Source organism: Passer montanus, unplaced genomic scaffold (assembly GCF_014805655.1).
Source record: "Passer montanus isolate IOZ18808 unplaced genomic scaffold, ASM1480565v1 scaffold3, whole genome shotgun sequence".
NCBI classification, from domain to species: Eukaryota; Metazoa; Chordata; class Aves; order Passeriformes; family Passeridae; genus Passer; species Passer montanus.
This window is the reverse complement of record NW_024367707.1, coordinates 19,290,977-19,313,182: the sequence shown is the minus strand read 5'-3', so window position 1 is coordinate 19,313,182 and position 22,206 is coordinate 19,290,977.

Genomic DNA, 22,206 nt, shown 5'->3' with positions numbered 1-22,206 from the left:
ACCAATGTGCTATGGCAATTAACACTGCTGACCCCCAAAGAGTACTTCAGAGGATGGTGCCACAAAATGAACAACTGTGTTATATAATTGCAGTAAAAATTTTATAACCACAAACAGATGGAAAATATTACTGAGAATATCTCACAGTGGTTGTACTGGTCAATATTAAAAGTAAAAGCACCTTTCAATATTTTTATGATAATCTTCATGGATCAGTGGCAGTAGGCGGGGTGGCTATGCTTGCAAGCACCTCTGAGGAGTTTGCTACTTAAGGCTGCATATCTCACTGCCACTATCTCCCTTTGCTGAGAAGAAAAAGCTACAAGACTGCGTTTAAGCACTCACAGTAACTTATACTATTTGGCAATCAGTTGCAGCAGGAATCCACCCAGATCATCAAGTTATGAATGCAACATAACCCCTCTGCCAAGTGTGTAGCACTTAAAGTCTGTGCAGTGCCTAAGAATCCTTTAAAATATGTCACCTGTTTGGCTTATTCCCTGATTGATAGCTGTAAGCACTCCATGCCTTAGAAACTTTAAAAAATAAACATCTGGATTTTCTTGACAGGTGATTTTTTTCCTTACTTGCAAAACACTTGGGAATCCTTCAGTATGTGAATAACTTTAAGTGGGAAAACACATAAATAGCAAGTTTTGTATTAAAATACTTCCTCAAGAAGGACATGAGGGTAATGACAGTCTTCCTAACTTTGGTTCATAATACTCATTTATGGGTGAAACCCTAGAGACAGACAGAAGATGCAAAAAGGTCACCCTCCCCCAGCCTTTCTGATGCCGTTCAGTGACCTGGCACTGTGGCACCAGCTGCCTCAATCAGATCCTACAGAGCCAAGCAGATTAGGTATTAGCTGCTGGTGGCAAAGTCCCCAGTTAGGTCACCTTCAGACAGTTGTCTGAAATTAGGATTACTGGGGGCCGTCGATCTCGTGGTGATGTTTCAGGGATACCACCGGCTCAGTCAGTCTTACCAAGGTTTTGGCAAGAAATCACAGACTACGCATTAGAACAAATTGATGAAATTTTAACTAAAATTTGAAGAAGGAGGTTAAAATGCATCATACAGAGCAAGTTCACTTGTAGTCCTTCTATGTCATCTACATTTGCAGGCCTCCTATGTGAAAAAGCCCATCCATGTAAGGACCTAGATTGTGCTGCTATTTCTAGGTTTTGTTGTGGAGGCTATTAACTTGTACTTGACAAGGGAATCTCAGTTTTCAGCTCCTTTCTCTGGAAATAGCCAGGAACAAAAAGAGCATGACTAAGGAATATTTTGCTTTTGCTGACATTAATATGAGTATTTAAATGACTGTGTATGGAGCTCTGAAGCATATAGTGGAAAGAATGTAACTTCACTGCTTATGACAGCATCTGAAAAATATGTTACCATCACTATTTGAAAAAGGAAAACAAGCTTCTGATTGTCATGCACTGGTCCTGATAATTCTGGCCTTTGTTCATTCATAAATTCTTATTATTTACTACTGAGAAACCTAAATAGCATGAGATCTCAGAATCAACAGATTTTGCAGTTGAAGTTTCAGAAACACAAATCACAAAAATTTTGGCTGTAACTGCCAAAATAAAGAGTTTCTTCAGGCAAGGATCTAAGAAATCTTTTGCTTCAAAGAAGAAATCTGGCACCTCTTTTTTTCACCTTTTACAGAAGAATTGACAGCAACTTCCAAGTGGCATACTGAATTTCAGCACTGTTAAGACTCATGAAATTATACTAATTGTAACTCTCTTATCCCAATCCTTAACCACTGTCACCATCTAAAATTAAATTAAGAAGTCACTAGGATATTGACAATTTATGTAAGTGATGTAGGAATTGGATTTTTCTTGTATTTGCATTGTCTGGTATTCGGGAATTATTGTTTTGCTCTTAAAAATCTTTGGACCCTCCCTTCTGTTTGCTTTCTTGCACCCTTAATCCCGAAAAAACCCCATATTTTTAGTCCCAATAGTACCAGTCAAGCAGTTTTTAGAAGTAACTACAATATGTCTGTTTTACCATTGAAGCTAATAGCATTCTTTGTTAAAGCAAATGATTGGGCACTAATTTCTCAGTGCAAGAAAGAGCCATGAAAACAAAATTGTCCTGAAACAGCATGGTATCTTAAAAAAGGATGTAATATGCTTAAATGTTTGTAAATGATGATTTTATTCACTTTGGAAGACAATCTATCTTCATCAGTGAGGATGCAAAATGTAAAATTGAGACTGTAATAGCTACTTACCCACCCTTTCCCTCCTACACACACTACTTAGAAACTCTAGAAGCTAAATTTCTCTCTCTGCTGTGAAATAGAGAAGTACTTCTTCTCACTTCAGATACCTGAAAAGGTGATTTATCAAACTCCTTCTTCTTCATGTGATACTATAAAATCAGATAGCATATTGAACTGATTGCTATAATTCTTCAAAGTTTGTTTTTCTGAGCGTAGCAGATGCATATCATGAGCTGTTTTAATATCAAAAGGTGTTGTTTATGGATATGTTATTATGTTCCTCTACTTGTGTTTCCTTCTTAATGATGAAATATGCATTTTCATATAAATTTTCACTGATAAAGTACTTTAAGGTAAAGAACCTAATTGTTTTAAAAGCATTTATCAACAGATATCATTAGCAAAATATTTTAATCACTATAGTTTATGTAGACTAAATGTAAGCTTTTATTAATACAAGCTAAGCACTCATTATAAATTTGCACAGAAAATGATAAAATATTATGTATGAAATGAATCATTAGCATGGACCATTAAGTCCTCTATTTTCCTTTAATTGAATTTGTCAGTAGTACCCTCTTTAACTGAAAACCAGTCATAACCACAAAATTAAATAATAATTAAAGAAACAACTATTCAAAGAGTTGCTTGGTAGCTAAGGTGCCATTTAACCAAAACAGCAATTTAATGTAAATTGCAGCCCATGTAGACATAGTTCTGAAAATTATACATCCTGTGGTTCATATACGTTTGAATTAGCAAAACATTTTCACAGTCTAGATGTTCTTATAGTGGTTCTGTAAGCATAAAGGAAGACTGAATAAATTGGTGAAAATAGGTATAAATAGACCTATGGCAATTAAAGCTAATTAAGACTTTACAGAAATAAATTGCTGGCTGTTCGGTAAATTTTTAGCAGATTAGAGAATGCACCAACTTACAGTATGGGCATTCAGTCATTCAGTAAAAATGCACTGGATGTGAAACCAAAAATAATTCTATGCCCACTAGTGTTTTCTTCTAACTTAACCCAATTATTAAAAGATAGGTGGAACCTTCTTTTTAGGGAAACTTTGGTGCACTGCCCTTTTCACACACAAAAGGAAAATCAAACCAAACAACTAAACACCCCCACAAAAAAACCCAAAAAACAAGCAACCAAAGAAACCACCCAAAACCCCAAAAACCGTATACAAATTAGGAACAAATCCAATAGACAACACTAGCATGTTTGAGAGGAAAGAGGATCTTGGTCTCTCTGAATAAACAAATATGCAGCTTGAAAGAGGTCCAAGAGCCTCCATTGCATGTATAGAGATTTGCTCTTGCTGCTTTAGAACATAGATTGGGACTATACTGTCTTATTCATCTTGATTGTCTCACATCAATTACCTCTGGGACAGCGTTTTTTTAAGACAGAATATCTGTTTTGCACAACCAGCAGGGGGAGGCAAGATTTAAGGAAATAAACTGGGAAAACTTCAGGGAAGCAAGTCCTTTTTAAAAGGGGAGGGCAGTTGAAAGCTTTGAACAAAGGAGAGAGGTGAGTAATACAAGACAGGAGGGTTAAGCTGGTATTTTGATTGCTATTTTCATGTCTATCAAACCATAACATGCAGTTGCCACATGTGTGAAATTTGAAAGAACTTGCATCAGTTTGTCCATTTTTGCAATGCAACCCATTTTTCTTACTGTGGATACATAGCTGTAGTAAAAAATATTTTATTTCCATATTCTAGTAATGCAAACTAATATGAAAGAACAGAGCTGTAAGTAAACGATGTTACAAGTTTCAAAGACAATGTCTCTTGTTTAAATATTTCACATAATTGACTACTTGTGTTTAAGAACCAATGAAAGAGATGCACAGCTGGACTGAATACCCTAAAATTATTTTCAGAAATACATATCTCATTGTACTTTTTAATTTTTACTTATACAGCTTTCATTCTTCTGAACAATTTACAAAACAACTTGCAAAGCTATTATGGTTAAGTTTTGATTCTGCTAAGAGCATTTCAAGACATTTTCAGAGAGAGGACCTAACATTTTGATGTATATTCATGTCTTCTCTCTGATTGTTGTAATGTAGGGGCACAAGCCACATGATGACGACTAATAGTCAATGTGTGTGCTTGTTGATGCGCAGGATCTATTTTTCAGAGCAGGAAAGGGTGCAGACCTGCTGTGAACAAAAGAGCTGTTCAGCTGTGTTCTGCACAGACTGTGTTCTGCACCAGGCAGGGTGAAAGGTACAGCCAAACCCTAAGAGCTTCCTTGGTAAATGTGCACATGTAAAGCTGCCTGCTGAATAACTGGCCCATGAATTTCATCAGGACTTCTTACTGGTTGCTGAGTGAACAGCAAAATGTACCATGTGAACCACAGGTTAATGTCCTGCTGGTTACTTATGTGGATCATCAAGGAGCTTTTTCAGCTCACTGCTCCTTCTGTACTCCTCCATAGATCCTACCTGTTATCTGTCTTATAGGTCTTCTTGCCTCCACAGAGTCTAGACTACTCTTTATAAATATGATTAAAGTGTGTGTGCATGTCTATTTATAACCCTACAAATGATATGCATAATTATTATATATGTATCAACCCTTAAGAGCACATAGACTTGGTATATGCTACCATTTCCAACTGTGGACCAACATGGCAAGAGGGCAGCAGCCTGCTGCCCCTAAGTGCCTGAGGTACAGGATGCCATTTGCACAACAGACCATGGTATGGTGTGGTATGGTGTGGTATGGAATGTTTGCTATTGTTATTACCTTAATACTTTCTAGCTGTCATGATACTGAGTCCCAAAGAAGCATGCAGATATAACAGTTACTTGTAATTACAGTTTTGACGAGTTATTTGAATCAATGTATTCCAGAGCACAGGAAAAGTTCCAGCCTCATGGCTTTGATACTGACAGATCTGGTGCAAAGTGGGTGTTTGGATACAATGCCAAGCATAATTGGTGCCAGCAGTGGAGATTACATGTGCTGGCTCTATGGAATCTTTTAGACTTATACAATTGTTGGGAACAGGGCCATGCATGGTAGCACACATGAAGTCGGAGCACAGCCTTTATGTGAAAGTGATATCATTAATTTGGTCACAGCCTTAAGTAAGATTTTTGGAAATAAGAAAGAATACAGACCTTATTGCTTTGGTTCTGCACTTCTGTCAAGTTCTTCACTCAAATCAGAGGGTAGATACTGGCACCATCCTCCAGATTCAGCTGCTCTTCTTCACCAGGTTTCAAATATAGCATCTAGAAATTTTTATTTTACCTCCTCCAGTAAGGCCATCTGTTCCCATAGCTTTCCCTCAAAACACCTGGCGTTATCTTTTTTAGAATTTCTGGACTTCGATGAGGTTTTTTTTACCATGTTTAGGGGAAAATAAAGATTTAAAAATACACTTTTAAATAAAGAAGTACACATATCTCTTTTGTTGCTGTTCCCATTTGTCATGCAGGAAAGTGACAGGCCATTCTGGCTGAATTCAGGCGTCCATTTCACCTACTGTCTTGCTGGGATAAGATGCCTATTGAAGATGCCTTACAAGGTGAAAAGGAAATGTGTGCAAAAACTGAGCGACAACAACACTTCAAAGCCCAAGCACAGGATTATTTTATTGAAATTCTTACAGGAAATAGTTGGTTTAATTCCCTTTCTCCATAGCAAGAAATTTTAGCACATTGCAACAGTTTTCCATAAAACTTATTGTCTTAACAAAAATATATGATTACTTAAATAACTAAAGGTCTGGATTTAAAACCACAAATTCACAACCTGGAAGCACCCCACAAACCCTTTGTGATTTTGCAGTTGCATGACAAAGATATGAAGGTTTGATGGGTCTAAGAAGGGATTTGTGGTCTGGAGAACTCAGTGAAATTCCTTGGCCTGTCTTATGCAGAATGTCAGACTAGACTCTGGTGATCACTTAAAATAGAATAATTTAAAACAGATTCAGTTCCAGCAGTTTCTAAAGGGTCTGGAAAGACTTAGTGAATTAGCATTTGGAAAGTTAGATCACACTCATACCTCAAGTAGTCACAGCTTCTCCCCAGCACACTTTTTTTTCCTATGTGAATAACCAGGTATGAGTAATGTTTCTTGACCAGCAAAAGGATCTGCATCTAAGACACCTGAACCACACCTACTCCTTTGCTGTCTGTAAAATTTGAAGGAGGAAGACTTCTTGGCTGACAAGCTGAAAAGTTTTGGATCCAGTGGCTGTCCCATCATACCTACCATCTTCACATTACACTGCAAGTGAACCTGCCTAAAGTAAAGACTTATTTCAGGGATAACATTTGGGACCAGTGACAAATGCCTGGCTGATTCAGTTGTGTAACTTATGCTAAGCTACAGAGACAACCCAGACAACCCTTAAGAAATTGTTACAAGCTTGTGTTAAAGCACTTCTAAAGAGGGAAGGATGCTCCAGAGCCAAACCCCATCAAGCTAATGTCTTTAATATATGATTTTAAAGGTAAAGCACTGAAGTAATTTATAAATTGTCTGTCACCAATGGCTGAACAACACCTTCTTTCCAAGCAAGCTTGAGTTACACTTGAGAAAGTATGTCCTGGCTGAGCACTGAACATCATTCAACCTGCTGAAGTTGGGTTTGAAAGTGATATGGGCACAGATGCAGTGTTCAAAGGCCAATCAGCTGTGTCTGACACCATATACCGCCATATGCTTTTAGACAAAATAAAGTACATGAGAGAAAATCAATGCATATTATGACTGATACAATTTCTATCTGAAAAAGGACAAATTTCCCTATAATCAGCAATGATTTCTATGCTTAACTCTGTAAGAAGAGCTAATAGTGGAGGCTGCAGCATGCTGTACCACATGGGAATGTGCTTGAATCTGTATTATCCAGCATCTGTGTGACAAATCAAAAGTCCATTCTAGGAGAAGCGTTATTTCTGCCAGTAATATTTCTAAGTCTGTCTACATTAAGGGCTTCACATGAGTACAAACCAGATTTATATCCATGTTCCTCAGGTTTTCACATTATATTACCAAGACCCAATTACAAACCAACACAAACCAATCGGATTAAACAGTGACCATCCTTTTTTTTTTTTTTTTTTTTTTTTTACTGAAATCACAAGTCCAGTAAATTTAGTGTGATTTGGAACGGGCTATTGTTTGCCCACTGTTACAATCCTGTTTGTTTTGGGCATAGGTAGAAAATAAGTTCCATGCACGGAATTGTATACTGAAGAACCTCAAAAATTCTAAATGGACAATAACCTGAGAACATTATGAACGACTACACTTGCATTCTCCAAGGGCTTATTATAAAAACAGGAAGGGCTCATTCATGCAGAGAAGTTAGACAGCCTTAAGAGAATGTTGTGGCTGTATTACTTAGTGCCTTTGACTCGGTGAATGGAACAAACTGCCTGGGCATTTTGGGATCACCCCACTGAAAACCAAAAGCACAGCTGTGAAAAAAGTGGAATCCTTCCAAGAGATTGAAAACTGAGGTACTGACTGCTAGGGCATGCTGCAGCTGTTGGCCAGCTGCTGTACGATTTCCAACTACAATGGAGCCATTTAATAAATCATCAAGGGTTCTGTATCCATTCAGTTTGTTTAGTGAAAAAAGGGAAAATGATCACTGACTTTTTCAAATACCTACTTGGGAGTTCAAGGATAGACTGACCAGTCTGGACATGTTTGACTTATGTTCAAAAACAGTTGATGACACAGACAATTTATATGAATATAACACATAGACATGCCAGTGTGGAAAATCGCAGATCAAAAAATATCTTAATGTACCATGGATGGTAATTCTTCTATGGAGCAAGTCACAACATGCAAACAATTTTGGATAAACCACACAGTGACCCCAGAAGGACATAGGAAAAATACACCCCTGGTGCTCAGAAAGTTTATACTCAATTTCCTTGTGCTATTACATTTTGGCCAGCATGCATCCTTTATATTCCAAATAAGAAGTATAGAAAGATTCTCCAGAGAAGTTCACATAGATGAATATTAAGAAAGTGTTGTCCTGTACTAGGCAAACTCTTTCAATAACAAGTTCAGCTTTTTTGTGTGTTTGTTTTTTAAATTCTCAGACATATCCACATCTTAATCAGAGGCAGCACTGGACAATTCAAGAAATTCTATGAGGCTTTTGACTTACAGATCACACTGATTCCCTGTCTCAGGTAAACAATGTTAATTATTAATTTGATTTTCCTTTTAAAAATGAGCTGGTTGTTTCAGAACAAGTTTAAACTGCTTATCCCCATTTATACTTTTTTGTCTGTCTCTGCATCTCATGACTTTTCAAATATTTATCACTTCTTTTTCAAATTTGAACCTTCAAACGATATTTCTCCTTCTTAATTTTATTATGTTATATAATAATGCCAATTGTCCAAAGACACTTAGGAAAGAGGATTTGAAGTAAATTTTAGATGGATTACCTTGGTGCAAAAAAACTCTCAACAATACAAACACCACAAGTTTTTCGGTGTTGATAATTATTTGCCTGCGCTTTTGTCAGAACAATATTTTATCAGTATAGATTGCTGTTGGTTTTATATATTTGATCTTGAAATTTGGTAATACAAATTCCACTGGGATGTTATGTTTCTTCCATTTATTTTTTGCCTTTCCTGTCCTGAAGATTGGCAGCAGGATTAGATTTATACAGGGTACTTTCAACAGTGTATGCAAAATGTTTTTATTGCAACAGTGTGCAAAAAGTCTTTTCATGAGCAACCCACAACATTAGAAGTTTTACAAGGCAAAATTGGATGTGTTGTGCCCCTCAGAGTGCAAAGGAACAAATAAAGGGACAAATAGTTGAGGCTGAGATCAAAGAGTAAAGAAAATTCTGTAGTGAAGAGTATGAAGTGGAAGCATCGTATGATAAAGAACATGTCAAATAGTACCAGTGCTAGAAAGGAAATGAGAAACCAGGTGAAGTTAAAGAGCCAGAGAAGCTATCAGTGCAGAAACAGAAGTAATCAAAGATGGTAATTTCGCATTACATTGAAGAAGAAAGAAAAACATTGAAATTACTTGTAAATTCATCAACTGAGATTTCATTTTCTCCGGACAAAATCTTTTTCTCCACAATTATATGGAGGAAAAATTACCTTTCACAACTCACCCTCCACACCTCATATTCCCGATGACTTTACACCCCTTGATAAAGCAGATCTTGTACTTGAAAAGCATTTTGATTTCAACAGTAACAGCCAAATTCCCACTCAAACTCTCACCCATTTTGTATGCCTCAGTAGAACAAGAGGAATAAAAAGAAAACCAGGTAGAAGAATGTTTGTGGACAGAGGTAAAGATATGGAGATCACTTACCAATTAATATGACTGGCAGAACAGACTTGTCTTCAGAAAAGTTCATCTATTGATGATTAAAATTGATTTGGATAGTGAGAAACAAATAAAATAAAATTACAAACATTACAGCCTTAACTTTTCTGCTCCATTTGCCAGGCTCTACTTCACTCTTCTACTCCAGTCTCATTTACTCATGTAATGTGGTAGAATGGGAAGTGGAGAATGAGGACTATAGTCATTATATGTTAGTTTGTTTCTCCTCTTCCTCTTCATACTTTTCATCTAAACCAGCATGGATTCTCAATTATATTCCTTACCCTTCATGATATATCCACTGTCCCCCAACTTGAGAATCTCCTCCACCTCCTGCTCTGACCTTGGTGCTCTCTCTACTTTCTCCCCATTGGGTTGGCCTTTTCTTTTCTTTTCTTTTCTTTTCTTCTTTTCTTTTCTTTTCTTTTCTTCTTTTCTTTTCTTTTCTTTTCTTCTTTTCTTTTCTTTTCTTTTCTTCTTTTCTTTTCTTTTCTTTTCTTCTTTTCTTTTCTTTTCTTTTCTTCTTTTCTTTTCTTTTCTTTTCTTCTTTTCTTTTCTTTTCTTTTCTTCTTTTCTTTTCTTTTCTTTTCTTCTTTTCTTTTCTTTTCTTTTCTTCTTTTCTTTTCTTTTCTTTTCTATTTTTTTTTAATTCTCTCCTCTTTCATCCATAATTTTTGTCATCTATTTAATATGTCTTCCCATAGATGACACCAGCTTGGCTGCTGGGTCCTGCCATAAGTCTGCTGGAGGTGTCTGGCATCATCTGTGTGTAGCATGGGGCAGCCTTTGGTCTCTTCTCACACTTGCACAATGCCATGTCTGGTATAAGACCACCTACACTCATGTTGGCTTTACACTGTGCTTCAGTGAGGCTGCTTCCATTGGAGGCACACAAATCTGCAGGACAGAATTAGTGTTTTGTAAGAGTTTCTGCTATGTGAGGTGTGTGTGTTTTTGCAAGGTACTGTGACAGAGGAGAAGTCCACACCTGGAAAAGAGAGTAGCAGGAAGGGGAAAAGACCCAAATGTTAAAATCATCCACTTTTGCTCTCACAATTCTTCCAGGGTATCTGTGTTTGTTCTGTAAATGATGATCAACACGACCCAGTAGCAAAGCTATACTTTTCAGGACAGGGAAAGCTGGTGAATCCTGAAACAGTGATCCTCCTCTTAGTCATACTACCTTCAAGTTTTCAGCCCAGGTCAGACAGTATTTCTCGTTCAATCTCTATTTTCATTTAGTCAGGACTCTAACTACAGGTCTGACATTGCCATAAAGATTTTTTCTAAAAGCAAGAACTTGCCTGACTACCATTTAAAAGGAATCATTAGCAAAATCATTAATAGAACTCCAAACACATTTTGCAGGAGAAAATAGTTCTGCATTATACATTAAAAGATAATCCAGGTAAATTCAGAACAAGGTGAAAAAAATTGAGTCAGTAGAGGAATTCAATGGAATAATATAATTTCAATTATTATACCTCACTGGAAACATAAGTGAACTCTAGTAGGGAGCAATAATTTTGCATTTCTCTTGAGACTAGCCATTTCCTGGTTTCCACAGCACTGGAATGGGAGAGATCTTTGTGCTCCCTTGAGGAGTAGCAAGGTTGAGATCTTCCTCAGAGAGTGAAAGAAGTTGCTGTGGAAACACCTAACACCAATTCAATATAATAACAGTATACTATTTGTTATTTTGAGTAAAAATATATTTGTCATAAAGATGCGATAAAAGAAAAGAAAATTTAAGACAGCCTCCAGGCTCTTCATGGGTAATTAGTAATAGTGAATAAATCCAAACCTCTTTTAATATAATTCCTGAATGTGTGCTCAGCTTCGATCTTTATTTTAAAAGTTCATAACACATGACATGATATGTCATGCAGTCACTTTGTAAATGTCAAGCTCTTAATGGAAAATAAGTCTTTCATTGTTTATTCAACTTATGCTGTGCATTCAGCAGCACTCAGGACTAGATTTGTCCTGTCTACTTGCAGGTTCATCACATCTAAATGGAGACGACTGTTGCTTTAAATTTTGGTGGTCTTTTTTTGTTTGTTTTTATTTTTAGTTTTTGGGTTTTTTTCTGTGTGTTTGATTGGTTGGTTTTGGGTTTTTTGTGGTTTTTTTTTTTTTTGTTTGTTTGTTTGGTTTTTTTGTTTGCTTTGCTTTTCGGTTTTGTTTTTTGAGTAATTTTGGCCCCAAAATCATTAGAGAAGCTAAAAGACTGTTAACAATCAAGCAGCCTGACTGAGGGCTGAATCACCTTCTTCACATTCAGAAGAATGCCTTTTCCACTATTTTCATCTGTAACAAGGGCTAAGGGCTGTTTCTAACTTAATCCCATGGATAGATGGGATGGGATAGTCTGCATAGTTGTGCTTATTTTGTCTGTTGTTTCTGTTTCCTCTTGGATAGAGGAGGATGTTTTGTTTGAGCTCACGAGGATGCTTCTTCCCAGAATTTTCTAGGATTTTGGAATCAGGAAATTAGCAAATATCTCATTTTCTTCAGAAATTTTTGAGGAAAGGATGCCAAATAAGGGGCCATCCATTGATTTTACCTGATTTCTGAAAACTGATTAAAACTTGCATTAGCAAGAGGGAATGTAAATTTTTGGTTGGCTGAGTTCCCTAAGATTCTTGGGAGAATATCTGAGCTGAGACAGAGGGAAACAGCTACTGAACAGTCTGGCAAGCAGATGTGGATAGAGAGCAAAACATAACAGGGTGATGTTTGCTAGTGGCACAGTTATTATGTGTAATACCCTTCTCAGAGTAAAGCATTCTTGCTCACGGAAACCATAGTGACTCATATGTGGTTGTGAATGAGTTTCTAATAACGTTCTAAAATTCTCTGGAGTTTGTAAAGGAATTCTGGCATTGCTCATTAATAAAAACCAACACATTCCTTATGCTCCCTGCCCAGTACAAACAAAAACAAATTCTGCCATTATTAATGGAACCTATAAGAAAATTACTTGTTTGGGGCGTGTAGTAGAACTAGTAACGCAATAAAGGATGGGCAAATATAGATGAGAATTGAGCTAGGATACTAATTTTAACAAGATGTTGAATTGCATTCCTCAACAGAAAAAAAAAAGAAGGTAGCCAACAGTAGAAATGGTGATTAGAGCTGTTCAAGACCATCAGGTCTTCCCTGATTTGCATGACTTATGCTTTTGGCTTTAGCATGATGTGCATGTTTAATTTTAGACCAAACACATTAAAGCCCAAACAATTGGAAGGAAATTTAATGTAGAAACATCAAATCTTCATGGTTTTCAAAGAAACCTGCTCCAACATGTCCATGTCTTCCTTGTGCTGAGGACCCCACAGCTGGACACAGAACTTCAGGTGGGGTCTCACGAGGGCAGAGTAGAGGTAGAGAATCACCTCCTTTGCCCTTCTAGTCACACTTTAGATGCAGCCCAAGATACAGTTGGCTTTCCTAGTTGTAAGTTCACATTGCTGGCTCCAGTTTTTCATCTGCCAATATCCCAAACTCCTTTGCAAGGCTGCTCAAAATATATTCATCTTTCAGTCTGTATTGATATTGGTGATTGCTCCAACTCAGGTGGAGCAACTCTGAACTCTGCTCCAACTCAGCTCCAACTCTGAACTTAGCCTTGTTGAATTTCTTGAGTTTTAAAGGTTCACCTATATATACATAATTATTCACATTAGGTAAATCTTTTCTGTCATAGATAATTTCACTTTATGTAGCATATGTAGCATAGAGGGTTGACCCTGGCTGGATGCCAGGCATCCATCAAAGGTCCTCCACCACTCCCATCCACAAGTGGAGTGGGGAGAAAAATTATAAGAAAAGTTGAGATACTGAGTTGAGATAAGGGGCAGAGATCACACACAGAATTCTCTCACAGGCAAAACAGGCTCAACTGAGGATTTAAACAGTTTTATTACCAACAAAATCAGAGCAAGGTAATGAAAAGTAAAAGAAACCTTAAAATACTTTCCCCACCCCTCCCACATTTTCAAGCTGTATCTCCTCCTCCTCAGCAGTGTAGGGAGATGGCAATGGGGGTTACAGACATGTTGTCCCTGCCACTACTCAGAGAGAAGAGTTCTTCTACTGCTGCAGTGTGGGGTGCCTCCAATGGGAGACAGTCCCCAATGGGCTTCTACAATGCAAGTCCATCTCACAGGAAAGAGTTCTCCACAAAATGCTACAATGTGGGTCATTTTTCAACAGGTATCCTTCAGGAACAGCTTGCTCCAGCATGGGTTCCCCACAGAGTCCTACTTGGAAAACTGCTCCAGCATGTCATGGGTCCACAGGTCCCAGCATGGGCTTCTCATGGGTTCACAAATTCCTCTCAGGCATCCACCTGCTCCAGTGTGGGTCTTCCCCATGGACTGCAGATGGACCTCTGCATCTTAGTGGTCCTCCATGTGCTGCAGTGGTACAGCTGCCTCACCATGGTCTTCCCCTTGGTGTGCAGGGAAATCTCTGCTCCTGAGCCTGGAGCACCTCCTTCCTCTCCTTCAGCACTGACTTTGCTGTCTGTTAAGTTGTTCCTGTGACATATTCGTATTTGTCTCTTTTCTGGTTGCAATTGCATCTGTGCAATAACTTCTTTTTTAACCTTTTATCACAAAAGCATTACCACCATTGGTGGAACATCCATCCTGGAGCTGCCTGGCACTGGCTCTGCTGAACATGGAGGAAGCTTCTAACAGCTTCTCACAGAAGTGATCTCTGTAGCCTCTCTGCTATGAAAACCTGACCATGTGAACCCAATACAGCAGACCAGTAAAGATTTCTGCAAGAGCCTTCCTTGACCATAGTTTTTTTAAAAGGTGATTTTCTATTTCTATAGATGGCTATAGAGAATGCTGTAGTCTGCTCTAGCATGCTAGTATTTCTTCAGTGTGATGGTTCTTACCATACTATCACTTAAGAACCATAAGAATGTACTTTGTTTGCCATATCTCAAACCATTTGCATAATTCCAAGTACAATATTGTTTTCAACGTCCATGTCTAACATGGGGTGACATCCCTTAAGAAATTACTTTGAAAAACACTGATGGTTCCACGTTGCCACTATGTATTTGGATCCACAATGTCTGCTTGGTGGCACTTTACTTGTCACTATGACTGTGGAATCTGTCATCAAAGTGGAATAAGTAAAAATAGGCAAGTAAATCTACATCATCTTTCAGAGGTTTGAAGTGATGTCTGAACCTCACATATTGTCAAATATTTCGGTCTAGCGACAGGGCAGTGGAAAGTGTAGATTGGCAGTAAAGCTAGACAGAAGTTTTCCAGCAAAGCAAATGCTGATTTGTTTATCCTGAAAGGTTTTGTTTAGGCCCAGCTGGAACTAACATATGTCAATAATATAAATTAAGGCACAGCCTTACCTTTCCTTCAGTGACATTCTGTGTAATTTCCTGCTGATTTCAAATTAATATGGTGCTTAATAATTTGCAGTGATGTTTGAGCTTTCTTTACAATGAAAATTACTGATATGTAGAAAACCATGCTAACTTGCCAAAACCCCTCAGAGTTTCATTCATTTATCCTGCAGAAACAAAAGAGATTTATTGGCATCTCTTTCTCTGCATAATGCTTGGGGCAGGAACTCTGTTATACTATTATTGACAAAAAAGTTGATAATTATATTAGACTTTACTTGTCTGTCTATTATGTGTCAAGGAATATGTATGTGTGCAACTGCATTAAAACTTCTCAAAATGTTGTGATATATTTTAAAAAGAAGATGGTTATTGTCTCATCAGCTAATAATTAGGCAGTATGAACTTGTTCTGGCCAATTAGCCAGGAAGTGTTTTCATTTTCTAAGCCAATAGAACCTATCTATAGCATTCCATAGTAAAACAAATTAATTAATTTAATTAACAAAACATAAATTCTAAAATGAAACACGATTTTGAGTGGGTAAGTACCCATGTCAAATGGTGTCTTATAACAATAAAATCTTATTCAACTGGTTGGACAGGTTATTCATATGGCTTCATGCTTTCCTACTTGCTGGGAAGCAACAGGCATGCTTGGCTACTTTGAAACTTCTCCTGAGGGGAGAGATTGCCATTCAATTATAGACAAAGTCTGGTGTGGGGCCTGTCTGTAGCATTTTTAAGCTTTTCATGTCAGATGAAATTCTGTATATTTGTCTGTCTTTGAAGAGAAAATGCCAGAAAGGTGATGATGCCCCTGCTGTTAAAATCTAATGCAACGTCATAGGCTCTTCTTTACATGCACTTGGTCCCAGGGGCTCACAAGCATGAACATGAATGAATTTTCTCAACCCTTGACTCATGGGGTAAATCTATCCAGAGACATTAGACCACTAAAATGAATCTACAGGAGCAAAAGGTCTAACAGGTCACTGCAGCAGTTCAAAGTATGCTGGTGCCAGTCCCAGAGCACTTACACCAAAGCTAGAAATTACACATATATAATAATCTTATTGTTTTCATTTGCAAATTCTCAGTGATTTAAATTCATTATCGAACCAACACTCTTGTAAAGCCTTTTCTTCTGATCTTGTCCCAGGTGCCTGATTGTAGTCATCAAACATACCATACTAAGTATTTATATAAATATATCATAAAATAATCAAATATGATGAGCTATTCCCTTTGTTCCTTTATGTTGATACACTTTTCACAAAATATTTAATATGCTTCTGAAAATGATGATGCCAGTGATAAAGCTAGTTTGCAGTTTCATAGATAATTTATGGAAGTTATAAAAAATGAACCAAATTGTCATAACAACATGACAATGTGAACATTCATGTTTACATAGTGTCCACATACTGTACAAATACTGAATATTAATATGAAATGAGAATTTATAAAATTTGCAATAAACATGATGTAGAAAAAATAACAACTTGATACAATCTCTGCTTATATTGCAACCTATAAAGAGATCTTATTTTATGAATGGCTTTGACATTTCCTTTAATGTGTATTGTTTTACACCCTTAACCACAAATCCTGGTATATTTTAAATGTAAATTAGATCATATCTATCCTGTTTTTCCTTTCAGATAAACAGTCACTCTAATTCAAGAGAGTCCATAGACAGCATTTTAAACATACTTGGCACAAATTTATCCCATGGGGTGCAAATAGCAAAATATGTCTGGATCAGATTCTGCTACTTCTGTTCACATAAGGTAGCTATGTGTTTGTTCAGTGATTCTGTTGGCTTGCAGTAAAATTATGCACAGGTTTTTGCCTGAATATAGACACTTATTTTTGTTTTGAGGCACTCTAAGACATTCTCCTGGGGCGGGCAGATGGTGCACAGGATCTGTGTGAGACCCACGCCTTCATGATGCTCTCCTGACCCAGCAGTGGTGGCCAGGCAGGACACAATGTCAAATGACACTTGCTAGTTTTAGGTCACCAGATAGATCTGTATCTATACCCAGTAACACAACTCAAAGGACAGCCTTTGCACATGATCATTGCCTTACAGTCATGGCAAAGGATGAAGTATCTGTCTGCTAATTGTTTGTTCTGGTGGCATCTTCTCTGTGGTTCTCTGATAGCTGAAGAAACTGAATTAATCATGAGGTCTGTGCCATTGTACGAATACCCTGAGACTATTACAGTTATAATTATAATACTTGAACTGTGTTTATTTCAGTAATCTATTAATTACTCTAGTAGCAACTGGGAATGAGTCCTGAGATTTTGATTTTCCTAGTGGCTCTAAAGTCAGCTTTTTCTAATACTTTTTACCAAGGACTATCATTAGGCCTGCTGGACTGGGGGCTTAGGTAGCAAATTAGAAGTGGCACAAGCCACTGGTTGACTGTATGTGTCAGTAAATTTGAAGCTTTGGGTCAAAATGTAAAAAATGTTCATCTAGTATTAGGTAACACATAACAGTTCCTCCTCAGAGGTTGCTGAGAAGCTAAATGTTATGTTCCTTCATGGCAGAATTGCTCTTGGTTATCACAATCTTCCTCTCTTTCTCCTCTTTGTGTAGTTGTAAACCTGAAGTTAGACACCCCAAAATGGTTTTTAAATTTAGATGAGATAAAAGGAGGCTTTAATGACTTGGTTTCCCCATTAGATTGATGAATTAACATTATATATCTGTTTTTCTGCTGTCTCATTAGGTGTTTAAAAACAAAGCTGGGAAGTCCTGATTAACATATTAGGCATTTTTATTCTTGATACCCAGAATGTGACTGTTGTAATTTTTGGAATACAAATATTACTGTTGGATGTTCTAGCCCACATCTTCTAAGGTGCATGGTGCACATGCTTTTTTCATCACTTGGTAAGTCGTCCACATATTACCATATTAGTTGATCTGAGGGTATTATAATCATAAGAGTTTTGTGTAATATTAAAACTTGAAATATTATATTGAATACTGCTAACCTTCAAAAAATTTTTAGAGGAATGACTGAAATCACTTATGTAGGAAAAGGTCCCCTGCTCCTTCATTCTGTCCTAGCAAATAAGACACTACTGAAATTTGATAGCCCTTTCAGCCTCCTTCACTGTAAAGTACCCAGCATGCTTATTTCCAAGGACAAATACTCTGCAACTTGGATCAAAGGAAGAAAAAGTAATTTTACTTTTGATAATTAATTTCTAGGCCTGAATTTTATCTTGCTTTTAGCCTAAGTGGTGCAGCTGTTCACAGCATACTCTTGCTTTTACCATTCATTATGTAAAATTGTATTTGTTTTTTCTATCTATTTAAAAAAAAAAAAAATTGCGTGTGCTATGCACTATTCATATCCATTTTAGGAAGTCTGGGCAAAAATTCCCACAATTAGATCTGCTTCTAATTGACAGAGTCTTTCTAAAGGCTGCAAACCTTTCAGGTACAAATCAAAATAACTGCAGCAGTCTTTGGCTTATTTCTGTCCTGGCAAGTATGAACAAATCCATGGTAATCAATTCAAAAGGTATTAGAGCCATTATTGGTTGTAATTATCATGGCACCTGGGTCCAGACTTGTGAAATAATTATTAAAGGCATCACCAGTGTGCAAAGGTTTTGTTAATCATTGATTTTATATCAGTAAGTGCTTAACAGATTTTGTGACTTAATATGAAGATGAGTGTTTCATTTCCAGAAGAATCAAAAATAAGGAAAACAAATAAAATGCACACAATATCATAGAAGTGAATCAGAAGTTAGATACCACCATCCTTGAAAACTTTCAGGTTTCAAAATCAGAACTGGCTTCCTTGAAAAATGTCAGTGTTATATATTGAAATAGCTTGCTGCCAAATAAAATATATGCAACTGGATTTATAGTGAGAGATTAAGGCAGGGGCCTTGGAGTCTCCTTTTTCTTAATGCTATGTGTGTGCTTGATTCTTTTTAGTTATTTTTTGCAGCTGTGCTGCTGAATATATGAAACTGAGTGTGGGCTATTCCTTCTTGTGGCCCCCACCATGGAATTAGGGGCAGATAGTAGCAATGGGAGTTTGGAGTCATTTGCCACATTCTCTGTAGCACCATAAGGCTTTTCTCTGTTAAGAGCTTTTGGTCCAGGTAATCTGTCTTTTTGTACTGAGGATTAGAAAAATTGGCTCCTAAGTTAAGCATTCAATGCTTAGCAGGTATGAACAGCCCCTTCTTTTTCCTTTCTGCCTTCTTCATATGCTGTTTTGTTCAGTATGCTACTCCATAGTCTGGTTTTGGCCTAAAACTGATGTGTCCATTGTTCTTCAGTAGTGATTAATAGAATGGGCATCCTACAGAGACTGAAATCATTACACCTGTGGAAGATCAGACCTACCCACATCAGGAATCTGAGGTCTTTCAACACCTGTTCTCTACTCAGTCTTTACATGTAGTGCTACCTGCTTTGAGCAGTGGGTAGTCTTTTATTAGTTAACACTTCTTCAACCCTTTAGATAATTTTGAACTATTATTCAAATAGTTCAAATTTGAATAATTGAAATTATTAAAATAGTTAAAACTGGTTTCCTGAAATTCCTGTACCAGAGATCAAAAGGTGTGATCTAAGTACTTATGCATCTAGAAGTCCTGAAGCCAAACAAGTTGATGTTCAGGTCCCTATAGGCACAGTCACACACCATACATTCTGGTAGACAGCCAAGAGATGTAGCTTTATGAGGATACCAGGTCACACTCCATATCACCTGGTGTGCATACAAGATGCAAAATGTCATTAATCAGGTCTTCATTTGGCCACAGCTTCAAAAAGGAAGATACAAAGCATATATCATATAGCTCAGCAGTTTCAATGTCACTGATTTGAGAGTGAATCTGTTAGGTAAAAAAACTTGTGAGTAAGAGATGATGGAAAGTAATGAGTTTCTGAAAACTCCTCGCTAGCCAGAAGGAAAGTTATATGGAACAGATTTTGCAGCAGTGACTGAAGAAATCCAGTCCTGAAGTAGACATTGTAGTAGTGACATTTCTGTGTTGCAGCTATTTTTACTTAAATGTCTAAATAGAAATGGAGAATTAGAAAATAAAAAGCAAAAACTGACTCCGAATGCCTAAATAAAGCTCATCCTTGTTTTATGTGTTGTCAGAGGACAACATCTCTGAAACTGATGGTGAACTGAGTGTCATAGGAGAAAAATGATCCTGCATGTTTTAGCTGCTTCAGTAACAAAACACATTAATTGTCAAAATGGAGAATAGGAGAAAGGAAGTGTGAGTCAAAGTTGCATAAAATGTGTGAATCTAAATGACTGCACGTGTATATCAAACTGATTATACTGTATAGCTCCTTTGGGAAGTGACGGAAATCCTAGGACAAAGAGAATTCTTGGTTCTTCTAACCATCTGTGAAATAATATCCACTAGCTTTAGCTGATAAAATTTTGTAGAAGTTCACCCATGCTGTCTCTGGGTATGTATATACAAGTAAGCAATACATTTGTATGTGTGTATATATTCACATGAATGTATATTCGTATTCATACACATATATTAAAAAGGCCCCTCAAGAGGAATACAGTGGTCTTGAACCATCTATACTTCTGGATTGAGTTCCAGAAAGTATTTTCTCCATACCATGTACTCTTTACATATAGAGACATCTGGTGTCCTGTGTCAAACCACTTGAATAAATAAGAAATCCAGGACAGTGTTAATGCAGCTTTTCCATAACCAGTGATATCTCTGGTAAGAGATTCCAAAGGCTGTCATGAGGAATCTTCATGGAGCAATCTTACTTTATCCTCTGCCCATTTTGCTGAGTTCAGCTGAGCTGGCAAGATGGAAAGTGTACTTCAAATTTGTCATACTAATTTTGTTTTTAGCATACCCTTCTCTATTTATTCCACATTTATGTGAGCATTATACAAAAGAAAAAAAAAAAGTCATGCTAGAAATAAAGCGTGGCTTACTGAAACTAATCAGAAGATAGGACTAAGGACAGAAAGAATTAAATGAGATTATATCTTTATCATATCTTCTTAATAAGCAATCTGAAAATCTAAATAGCTATTCATTTGCTATTATGTACCATGCAAAATGGCAGCAGTATCTATAGTGCATGGGTTGCTGGAAGTAAGTTCAGTAAAGAAGAGGGAGAAAATCCAGATGGGCTGTTTAACATATTTGAGATTGTTTGCCTTGAAAAATAAAAGGTGAAACATTTTCTACTTAAAAAAATTTAAAAAAAAAGAAAAAAAGAGAGAGCTTAGAAAAATGTCCTAGTAAAATATCTAAGAATGGGTTTTCTCACTAGATTTAAATAAACCCCATATATTTTAAAATATGGAAATACATACGATTTGTACTATACAGGATCCAAATCAAAAGTAATTGAAAGAAAATTACAAGCATTAGAAAAATAATTCAATAGGATACTCAAATTATTTGACTTATCCAGATATCTAAATTGATATGACATTATTTAGAAGTACCAGTATGCAAATGTCAGGCTGTGATAAAATACATACTTTCACCAAAAAGGAATTCATAGTGAGGAGAGGAATGCCCCTTTTTGTGCAGTACCTCTGTCGAAAAGAGTGACAGAAATCCATCGATGCACATTTGCAACAGTAGTGGATTGCACCATGCAAGGGAAAAGAAACTCCCATGCCTGAGGAAGATAATTACACCAGACATTATGTTTGAGTACATCACACAGGCAAGCAGTGAAGCAGTGGGAGTAACACAGTTGGAGAACACCTACAAGGAGAGAGTTTTAGCAACAATTATACTGTTTGGTTACAAAACAGAATAAGGAAAAGGAAAATGATGAAGCAAGCCTAAATACCTCGGTTCTACAGTTTTTATAACTAATATGTTCCTGGATACAGTTTATGGAAGAAATAATACTGACATTTACAGCTGACAATGTGACTGAATGAGTGACATCCCAGAGAAAAAACTATAGAAAATATCTGCCCCTTTGCTCAGCAGATATATTGTCCACATCCAGAGAATGGCAGGATGTGGACAGCATCTGTTATATCCAATACATGAACAAAATGTTAAACACAAAGAAAATAAAAACCATAAAATAGTTTTTTCTGTTTGCAAACCAATACTGAGACTTAATATTAGAATTAGAGAAAGGCATTGTACCTTGGAGAAAGATCAGAA